Source organism: Haliaeetus leucocephalus, unplaced genomic scaffold (assembly GCF_000737465.1).
Source record: "Haliaeetus leucocephalus isolate CR32 unplaced genomic scaffold, Haliaeetus_leucocephalus-4.0 Scaffold190, whole genome shotgun sequence".
In the NCBI taxonomy this organism is placed as follows: Eukaryota; Metazoa; Chordata; class Aves; order Accipitriformes; family Accipitridae; genus Haliaeetus; species Haliaeetus leucocephalus.
This window is the reverse complement of record NW_010972626.1, coordinates 461,828-472,165: the sequence shown is the minus strand read 5'-3', so window position 1 is coordinate 472,165 and position 10,338 is coordinate 461,828. Positions and strand designations below refer to the sequence as shown.

The 10,338-nt window shown below is 45.7% G+C and overlaps 1 protein-coding gene across 2 annotated transcripts in view; it reads left to right on the top strand.

The window, feature by feature from the left end:
* CAMTA1 (calmodulin binding transcription activator 1) overlaps window positions 1–10,338 on the top strand; it is a 321,555-nt gene that overhangs the window by 18,313 nt on the left and 292,904 nt on the right. The gene's annotated exons all lie outside the window — the stretch shown is intronic.

The window sequence follows — 10,338 nt, the reverse complement described above, 5'->3', positions numbered from 1 at the left end:
CGCCCCGGCGGGGCCGTCCGGCGGGAGCAGGGCGGCGGGGAGCCGCGCGAGTCGGTGTCCTGGGGCCCCTCCGCGTGGCGTTTAATATTTTCTGTTATTTAAGCAAAGTTCGTCCTAGCAGCCTGGCGGGAAGCGCCGGCGGGGACTCCTGACCCCGGTGGCGGGGGCGAGGGCTCGGGACGGCGGCGGCTCTCCCGGACGGACGCGGGGGGGGAGGATCGCGCAGCGGACCGGCCGTCGCCCCAAGTTGTGTTGCAGCCTGGCGGGAGCGCGGCGGCCGGAGCCGCTCGGCCGCGGCCTCGGTTGGCGTGGCGTTGCGCCACGCAACCGGTACCCGGTGTCAGGGCCTCCATTTTATAGGGGCGGGAGGAGAGAGGGAGGTGGATGCTTTGCATCCCGCAAGTAACCGGTTGCGTCACTGAAAAGGGGGTACGTTTGCTGACGCCTCGGGAATTTATCTGCTTGTAGTTGGGCACCTCAAATAACCGCCTTTCATCCGGCTAAGAGGCGTTTTTTCCTCATCTGCTATAGCCAGCGCGCTTCCTCGCTTTTAACCCGTTTGCACTCTTTACCGGGAAACCCCTTCTTGGGATACAAGGCTCGTTAGCCCATCTCTTTGTCTGGGTTTCTGCTCCAGGTGCTGTCCGAACGTCTCTTTTTTCCGTTGTTTCTCGTCATTTAGTAGTTGCAGAGCCATGGTAGGCATGGCTGCCTTGGGTTTGCATTTTGCCTGCGCCTTGTCCAGCTTGGTGAAGGCTGAGTGCTCTACAAGAATGTATGTTTTAAGTAGTAGCGGTGATGATGAGCATTGTCAGCTTCGACTTTTATTAATCTCTTTGATGCTCCCAAATTCATTAGTTCCATCTTTCCTGTGGTCTGGAAAACGCTGGGCTTCATTCTTTTCTCATTTGTGTTGAAGTAAATGATCAACTCCACTGAAGTAGCAAAATGCCAACTGGTGAACAGGTGGACTTCGTAGCTCAAATGGTGAACTTTTGGTTCTTCACTGGATGAAAGTGCTGTCGCCAAAGCACGTTGGGCTTGATTCTCTTTTGGGGCTTCCTGCGCCAAAGGGCGGTGACGTTTTTTCTACGTGAAGCACAGGTTTCAGTATACTTGTTGCAGCGAGGCCACGGCTTTACGGAGCCATGCAGGTCAGCGGTCCTTGACCTGAAAGGCACTTTGGCCTTTACGCTTGTTATTTAATGCGATTTTTACCACCTTTCGTACTGGTAGCTGACTTTTGTGGGTCCTTGAGGCGTGTTGGGGCTGAAGAGGTGGGTCCGCAGCAGCCTTCGCTCTTGTTACGGTAGTGCCGTGCACGAGCTGCTCGAGAAAGGACTTTTGTGCCTGGCGTTTAAGGGTGCCCATCCCGTGTCGTAAACCAGCGTTTCACTTGGCTGGTCAATAGCTGGTTCGCTGCTTGGCAGCACCGCTCGGGCGGGAGCGGAGAGTCTTCACCTCGGCTCGGCACTGGCGCCTGTGTTGTTCTCGTAGTAAGCAGCTCCTCGCTCTGACCTAGTTCTGTGGTATATTTTCAAGGAGGCAAGATATAAACCATTCATTCCTTAAACTTAAACTCCACCTGTCAGAAACTTAAATGGGAGTCATCTTAAAGCGTGATTCAAGACAAGTGTCTCACCAGTAACACTGATGCTGGAGAGGAGAACCCAAGTCGCTTGAGGGTTTTGTTACTTTAATATTTAAAAAACAATTGTAAATGGCAGCTAGCAGGTTAGTTGCGCGGAGAAGCGCTGCTTTTATTGGGGAGCAATCTGCTCCACCTGCCCAGAGTAGTACAGTAGAAGCGAACCTCGTGAACAGCGACGAAGAGCTCTGCAGACCTGCCGGTCTTGGAGCTTCCCTGTCAAGCTTCGGTCGGGGCTTCTCGTGCCCAGCTAGCAGCAGAAAAACCTCAGCAGTGGGTGAGGGCTTGAAATGAGGCTGGCCTCTCTGTTCCCTGGCTGCAGGAGAGATTTCCACGTCTTGGAAGACTTGGGTGAGTTGCCTCTTTTCTGGTTTCTTTCGGCAGGATGGAGTTGGGCTCCATGACCAAGCAGCTCTTACCGTCCGCGTGGCGGAGGGTTTGCGGCTTTTGTAGTTTCTGCTGCGTTTTGCGTGTCTGAACTGAAATGGGAGGACTGACCCTCGGAGGTGCCATCTTGGCAGCTGTAACGGGCTCTGAACTCAACTGGGGTGCGGGGCTCTTCTTTAAATTCAAAAAAGGAAGTTTTTTAAAAAGTTCAAAACAGAAAGAATGTGCATCAAGAACTTTTCTGTAGATTTCTGTGTATTCTCGTGGACAGGTATCTGAAACCAATAGCTTTAAAGCAGAGCAGTGCCCATGTTATTTAAATGGCGCAGGAACTGGGTGCTTTATTTGTTGTGCCCGCTAAGTTCGGTTATATGTAGTTGTTGAATTTCATGTCTGTTAGTTGGGCAGGGTCAATAGGTGGGAAAGGCAGGAGGTGGAATTTCTCCTCGGAACTCCCCCGGGAGCCGAGGGTGCTGGGGGAGGATGGCGGCAGGGATTTTGGCAGCTGTTTGGGCTATGTTGTTGATACTGACCGAGAAGGAAGTTAGAGCATTCAAATATTATTGAATGCTGAGAGACTGTTTGGGCAACATACCTTTTGAAAACAAAACGTTCTTGATTTGGTTGTTAAACAGCAAATATTTACTTCCCTCTGCGGAAGTGTTGCATAACGTTTTATTACTTAAACAAACCTGAGCTTATTGTGAGCGTGACGGATTGGATTTTGTGCCGCGCTCTCCGTACTGCTGTCCTTCTTGGCAAAATCGGACTGTCACGGTGAGGAGGCAGGGTTTGATGCTCGGCTCAGTCCACTCGTTGCCCCAGAATTTTTGCTGAATTTCAGCAGTTGGGATTTTACCAAAATTTCTGTTGTCAGAGGCGAACTGCCTTCTGGTGAAGCTTCTAGACCCACTCGGAGGGCTGTCAGCCAGCAGGACAGTTTCAGAGAGTGGACTTGATTTGCCTTTTCTGAACAGCAGGAACTACATGTGTGTGTGAGGTCAAATTTTTTGAGTACTTTTGGTATTGTAACTGTGGTATGTGCAAGATTCCAGATGTAAGGCATGGGGCTTGTTTAAAGCTCTGGTTTTCTAATAAAATTCCACCTCTCTTCTTAATGATTTTCCAAAACCCTTTGGCTCAAAAGGTTTTCTGGTTTATTTGTGTGGGTTTGTAAAGCTACTTCTGTAGGAAGGTTTACTACAGATGTTGTAACTCAGATTTAATTTCCTGTACTGGGAAACAGTAAAAGAATTACGTGCAAGTAAGGTTAAAACAAATGTTTTTGAAATTTAATCTTTCAGGGCTCGGTGCTAACTTTATGTTACTAATATTTTTAAATGATTCTTCTCAAACACACAGTCTCTTAAAGACCTGCTTACAAAGGTGTATGTTATCGGAGGAAGGGGCAGTAGCTATGCTACCTCTCTGTCCAGCCAGCCTTCAGAAAGAGAGAGCTGGAATGTGACCTTCCTTTTTTAGTGTGCCTTCTGTCTGTGCTTCAATAAACCAAATATATCGGGGTGGGGGGGGGGGGGGGGGGGAACCAAAGAAACCCAAACCTTTCCACGGAGTGAAATGAGGCTGGTAGAGTGTGTTGTGGAATACAGTGCCGATTAATTAAAATGCAGTGCTTCCAGCAGCTTCTTGCATCTTCAGTGTTGCCTGGCTTCCTCTTCCACACCTTGCTGAGTTGTTTCTTGTTGGCTTTTTCCCTCGCTTCACATCCTGTTTTCACCTTCTGTGGCTTCCTGCACCCCTTCAGCCCTGTGTTGTGTTCACCCTGTTTTAAACCCTGTGGGTTTTGAAAGGCAAGTAAGCCTGTGGGTGCTGGCGTCTGTCTTTAACCCCAGTTTTTTGGGGTGCAGCACCTGCCAACTCCCTGGGGCGATGCTGAAGGTGCGGCTTTGTACCGAGGAGCAGTTATGATACTGGGCGAGCAAGAGCAAACTCGCATTACCGCTGGGAATGGAGAGCTCGGTGTCCTTCTCCTGCTCTTGTCGCATCTTCTGTTCAAGGATTTTGGGTTTTTTTCCTGACAGCTCTCCAGGTAGGTTTCCAAACTCAAACTGTTCGGGGGGGGGGGGGGGGGGGCGGGGGGGGGGGGGAAAATATCTGTGGCTGGTGGCTGCCAGCCTATAGGCTCAGAGTAAGTAATTTCACTAGCCTTAGCCAATACTTTGGGACTTCGGGAAAACCGGTGGTAGCGTTGAGAACGTTTGTAGGATTGAAAACTGTACAAATGGGTGGTTTATTTTTGCTAGGCTTGACTAATAATATCCATCTCGCCTTCGTTTCGTTGCCGTTGAATTTGATGATGTAATTTTAGTGAAGACCAAGGGGTGAAGGAATTGATGACGGGTTTAAAACAAGTGAGTGTTGGCGACAGTGAGCAATGGTCTAATCGTTCTGTTGCACTTGTCATATTTAAAAGCAACACGGTGAAAGTCATGCATGAACACACTGGCGAGCTGCAGGAGAAAGTTGAAGTGACTGCACTGTTTTACTGCTCCTAAAGATTGCTTGTAAAATAGTTACTCTTGTGCACCTTCTGAATTTAACCACATTCTCCTTTCTTGCGTGGTTAGCAGGGTGCTTTAAACCGCCTGCTAAGGAGGGAGAGGAAAAGTGGAGCCTGTGAAATAAGAGGAGCCAGTTTTGTTGGTGGGGGGAAGTAGACTCCTCAGCGCTGAGCACAGTGATAAATGCACAGCATAAGAAATAAATAGCTAATTGTGTAAACCAGACCTTCTCGACCAGCACGTAGGCTTTCATTAAGAAGAATTGTGCTATCAACTCTTCCCCAAAACGTACCATGTGCAGTTTTACATAACTGTGTTGTTTCAGTTGAATTCAGTTATAAAATGTCAGGGAACTTTCTGCTATGTGAAAAGGCTAAAATAGCTTACAAGTAGCGCATTATTGGTGGGGGAGAACCGGGACAGTAATATGTGGCAGCAGAGTTTTAGCTATATTTGTATTTCCTACAGTTTTAGAATGGTTTGTAGAGCTTATCATAGCAACAAAGTATTTATCACAAATATTCCAAAAAGCTAGGCTAGATTCAATAACTTACTGGAGGAAAACTATTTCATTGATCATCCTTGATACTACTACCATTCTTATGGTTTCCTCCTCATCCGTTTTGGTTTTCCTCGTTCCTCCCATTTTCCCCGCAGGCAGCAGTCCCAGCTTGCACGCGTGCTGGTTTGTGTCTCGTCCTCCCTTGCTCCCATTTCACGTTTTTTACCTTTGCCCGAGCTGTCTACCCTCTCCTTGCATCCTCCCCTCAGCCCCCAGGCTGTTTCTGGGGCTGCCCGCATCTTTGGCGGTGAAGGATCAGGAATGCCTTTGCTCGGGGCCGGTGTCTGAGCCGAGTGCTGGCATCCAGCGGAACCCTGCTGGGGAAGCAGTGCTGGAGAGCTGGACCTGGTTATCTCATCTTAGCCACCCTCTACTGATATTTAGAAATCTGCTTTTGTTGCCAAGAGATTTACAACTGTAATCGTCCAAATATTTCTAGAAAACAGACCAAAAGCTGTTGGTTTTGCTTATATTGCCGCTTGTTTACTGATTAAAAATGCCAGGAGCGAAGTTTTAACTATGAGAAGTAGCATGACAGTCCTTCAGATGTTTGGATCGGGGATAATTCTTTGCATTCAACTCTGCCAGATTAAAGTTACTGGTTTTGTCTGTGTCTGGAGGTCAGCAAGTGAAAGAATGTAGGACCTCAAGGGAACTTCATACTCCCACCCACGGCTTGGGACCTAGCAGAGCCAAACCAATACATGGGAAATACAAATATGTAAAAAACCCTGAATTTCTCTTTACTAAATCCTAGGTATCTTGATTTCATTTTTGTCTATCTCTTCGTATATCATCTTTAGAAAAGTAAGATACTAGAAGAGTAGCTTTTTACAAAGGGGAAGAGTTTCAGAAAAGCCAATAGGGTTGAGAAGCACAGCTCCAAAGAAAGGACAGTGGAGTCGGTGCCTTGGCGTTGGGTATCGATGTAATCACTACTGAGCTCTCTTACCTAAGGCACGCGTTTGTTATTTTCCTTGTGAGGAGGGCTGGTGCATGGGTTAATACTGCGTTACGCCGAAGACTGGATGACTTTGCTAGCCTACGCTGACTGTGTTCGTACAGGTGCCACTTCTGAACTGTATTTACTTGGTTCTGCTGCTTAAACAGCAGTGTGGTGAGTGGTGTCACAGTTAACTTGATGCCCTCCCGTTCCATTTAAGTAGCTAATAATTACATTGTGACTTTAGCCGTTTGTTTTATACGAAAGCACCTATTTGTAACGTTTAAACACCTTTTACCTCTTGTGCGGTAGTTAAGAAGATGGCCAACCCTAAGTTACTACTTTGTAATAATGGGTTTATGAAACTTGTGTTTGTGATTTTATAGGCTTATTCTTTATATTTATTTTCAGTATAGAACTGTCTGCAAATCAGCAGTTGATCAACATCCATTGAGCCATTTCTGTATTCTCCAATTATACGTTATATTGATAAACTGCAGTAGTTAAATGGTCTACAGATCTAAGTTCACCTCCTGGATCACAGAAGATTTAAGAACCAGTTAAAGGGGTGTGGGGAAGGGGAGGGGGTGTGGGGAAGGAGGGATTGTTTGGAGAGCGAGGGTAGAACACAGACTCGCTGTGTGATTTGCTGTTGTGCACTTTAAAGTTTTATGGCCCATGTTGCATCCCTTGGGAGGATAAAGTGCAAGGAGCATGAAGAAACCCATAAAATTACGAAGGGTTTATGTGGTATAATTAATATGGAACTTTCCATGAACTTTATAATAGTTGTACTTTTCTTAATTTTACACAAGTTTCTGGTTTGCTAATAAGTAATCTTGAAGATTGCTAATGGAACTTAAATTTTGGATTTTTGTATTGAATTATAACAAGATATATTGTAGGCCGCTATATTTTAGTATATAGCTTCCTTATTGTAGTTTTCAGAATTGGCTGTGCGTGCCTGGGGAAGCATTTTTGAGCTGTGGCCAGCTTTGCACTAAAAAAAACCCCATGTCGATGCAGCTTTACTGGCAAATCCTCCTTGTGCAAGTGCAGCTTTGCTTGCAAAAGCACTTTTTATTGACACTGGATGGGTTTGCAGATCACAATGTCATAAGTCGCACCCGTAGCAAAAATAATGCGAGGAAGAAAGTTCAATTACACATCTGGCCTGGATTTGCACAGTAAAATCAAATAAGCATTGTGAAACTGCAGGTCCTTTTTTTAACTACAGAGGAAATTTTAGTTCTAAATAAATGTAAAATATTCCCTCTGGAACGTGCTGGCTGCTCTGTAAGTTGGGTGTGGATGCTGAGCAGTGTTGATTCTCGCTCCTCTGACTTTATCAGAAGACTCTGTGGTAGGGGAGTGGGTGCGTCAGGTTGACTAGAAATGACAGATTTGAGTCAAACCAAAGGGCAACCATTTTTTTTGCTCCACCTCCCTAAAGATTTACGTGTTTTAGTTTGAAGGATTGTGATTTTATTTGTGAGGAGCCTGAGTAGCAAAGCAGTGGTGGATTTGGAGGAATGTGAACTCTCAGTAGCCAGTCTGTAGGTGGGGGTGACAAATCCTGTGTGATGCTTGGGGATCTGCTGATGGCAAACGCTTGGACGAAGGAGGCCAAGTCACGGGGTGGAGGTCCAGGGGTGACCGAGGTCTGCCAGCACCGTTGGTGCAGCTGGGAGAGCAATCCTCCTCTTCTGTGCCCGGCTTCCCCATCTTACCTGCATAGACTTTCCTCCGTTTGGGAGTATGTCGTGAATGATTCCAGCGGGTAGAGAAGCAAGTTTTAAAGCAAGTGCGTGCGCATCGTTTGGGGCGAGGCGCTTTCTTGCTTTTAATCCTCGTAGCTGGTTGGCCAACTCCGTCCTTTTCCAAGGTCAAATCTGTTTAGAGGTCATTGAATTTAGGATTTACTTCCCATAATGTGATTATTGGGTGTCATTCTGACCATGCGGATAGAGGATTCTTTAACGAAAAGCCTGTCAGATTGAGGCAGGTGGCAGTTGTTGCTTTCCGTGTTGGGGGTTTTTTGGAAAGAAGAAGTGTCGTTGCTAGCCAGAGAAAAGGGAAGCCTACGTGAGATGTAGTCACGTTACAGGATGATGAAAATGACCTTCCATTGCTATAATAACACAAAGGTATGAGATGCTAACAACAGGAATTGGAAGGTTTAGAGTCAGCAAGTTCTACTAAGTTCTACCAAAACATTTTTAGGGGATGTATTATCCATAGGCACTTTCTGGATTAATAATACTGATAATTGATGACAGTGGAAGAAAGTTAATAAAACGAGCTGAATAATTAGAGGTCTGCCAGCCCTGCAAAATAATGGAATGAATGATAGAGGACTTGACTGATACGGAGGTAAGGGGAAGTAATACAATTAATGTCAATTAAAATGTGCCCATGGAAAATAAGCTGATGAGATGTAACTGGGGATGTAGTTTGGCTGATAAAAGCAATAATGTGTGCTGTAAAATACTTTGCCGCCTTAATGAATTGAATGTAGTGCAATGCAATATTTTGAATGAGAAATGAAAACGGTATAAAATGAATGCAGGGAATGTTAAGTAGGTACCGGCTAAATCAGGTGGCGGATCTGAAAGTACAGGTGGGAATGGCGGGGGGCTGCTGTCGCAGCAGGGCCCTGTCTGGCTCCGTTCTTTGCCCCAAGTAAGTTGGTGTCTTTGTGGATAACCCCAAGTGTCTCGACATGCGTGTTTGTGAGGCTTTGAGTGGCCAGAGGCGGTGGGAGGTAACCAAAGGTGACGGCCACACGTGCGGAACATTGACTGGGAAAAAGATGTGGCCAAAAAGCCCTGTAGAGTAATGGTCTGAGATACTCAACGTCAAGCTAGAAATCCTGGAATGGTATACAAAAAAAATAATAATTGAGACAACCTTCTTCCCGATTTCTTTATCAGTTCAGCAAGGATCAGTGCTGCCCGACTGCTCGTTTGCCCAGGAAGAAGTATGAAACTGGCAACCCTGTTGATTTAGTCTAACGCAGTCGTACAGTAAAGTTCCCAATAACTCAGGGAGCGTGCAGGACTCATAAATTATAGAGCAGCTCACGTTTATCATACACATCGCTGCTTATCTTGTAAACTCATCTGCTGTGCTTGCACGAGTAGTTGATTTAACAGCATGTATATTGTTGAACTTGACACATCCAAGAGTATAATCAAGCTTTAAAAATACTAGGGTTGTCTAGCTGCTGGTTTGCGCTTTTCGCCTGCTTTCTAAAATGATTGCGGGACAAGTTCTCTCAGGGTTTGCTGCAGGTCATGGGAAATTTCCGTATCATATGTAATTGCAGAGGAGTTTTATCATGATGCTGGCACCTGTTTAATGACACAAAATGATGAGATGTGTAAAAGGAAAAAGTTAATATCCTTTTTTCTGGATGCTTCCAAATGGGAGATGACTGTAAATGAATTTTGTAGGATAAAATGCCAATGAATAAGTGTATTTCTCGTATACTCCTGCCCAGTATCTGTCACACAAAGCGTGAGAATAGTGGAAGCAGGCAGAGATGGTGGTTTTTAGAAGGAGAACTAGTAAAACTCCTGTGGTGTGGCTGGAATGTCTTATCCTGCCACTCCGATTCCCTTTTCTGCGGGGACTGATGTGATCTGTATATGCACCGTTCGTGGATGCTGTGATTCTTTAGGCGGTCTCAGAGGGAGGATAGAGAGGCACAATGAAGTTAATGATTCTGGGACTTATGCGGGCTGCTGTTGGACTTAAAGGGTTTTGGGGTCTCTTTTTTGTTGTTTTTTTAAGGGCAGTTGATGCACCTTTTACATTTTTAGCAACAAAAAAATAATAATATCGTGTTCTGCAGTATTTCTGCTTTTGCGACCCTTGGGTGTGGTGAGGTAGGAAGATTTCCATCCCTCTACCTTACTCTCCAGTTGAGGAACTGCATTCGCTTTCTGAGCTGTCCGTGGAAAGAAAAGTAACCTGTTTTTAATGGGTACAGCGCATTTTAGTTTTAAATGAACTAATAGACCTTGAGTTGCGTTTCTGCTGCAGCTTGACAAAATTATAGCAGGTACTGGGGTTCTGCTTATTTACTTGCAAATCCTGTCGAGTGTGAACTTCATTTATGACTTTGCTGGCAGGTCATACTGCTGTGGTCACAGCTTCTCTAACATTTTGTTGCTATTGCTTGTAAAATTTGTCACTGAAGGAAATAATAAGCTGAAATAGGCACAGGTAAGCACACACACAGGCTCCTCATGCAGAAATCCATCAAAGCTCT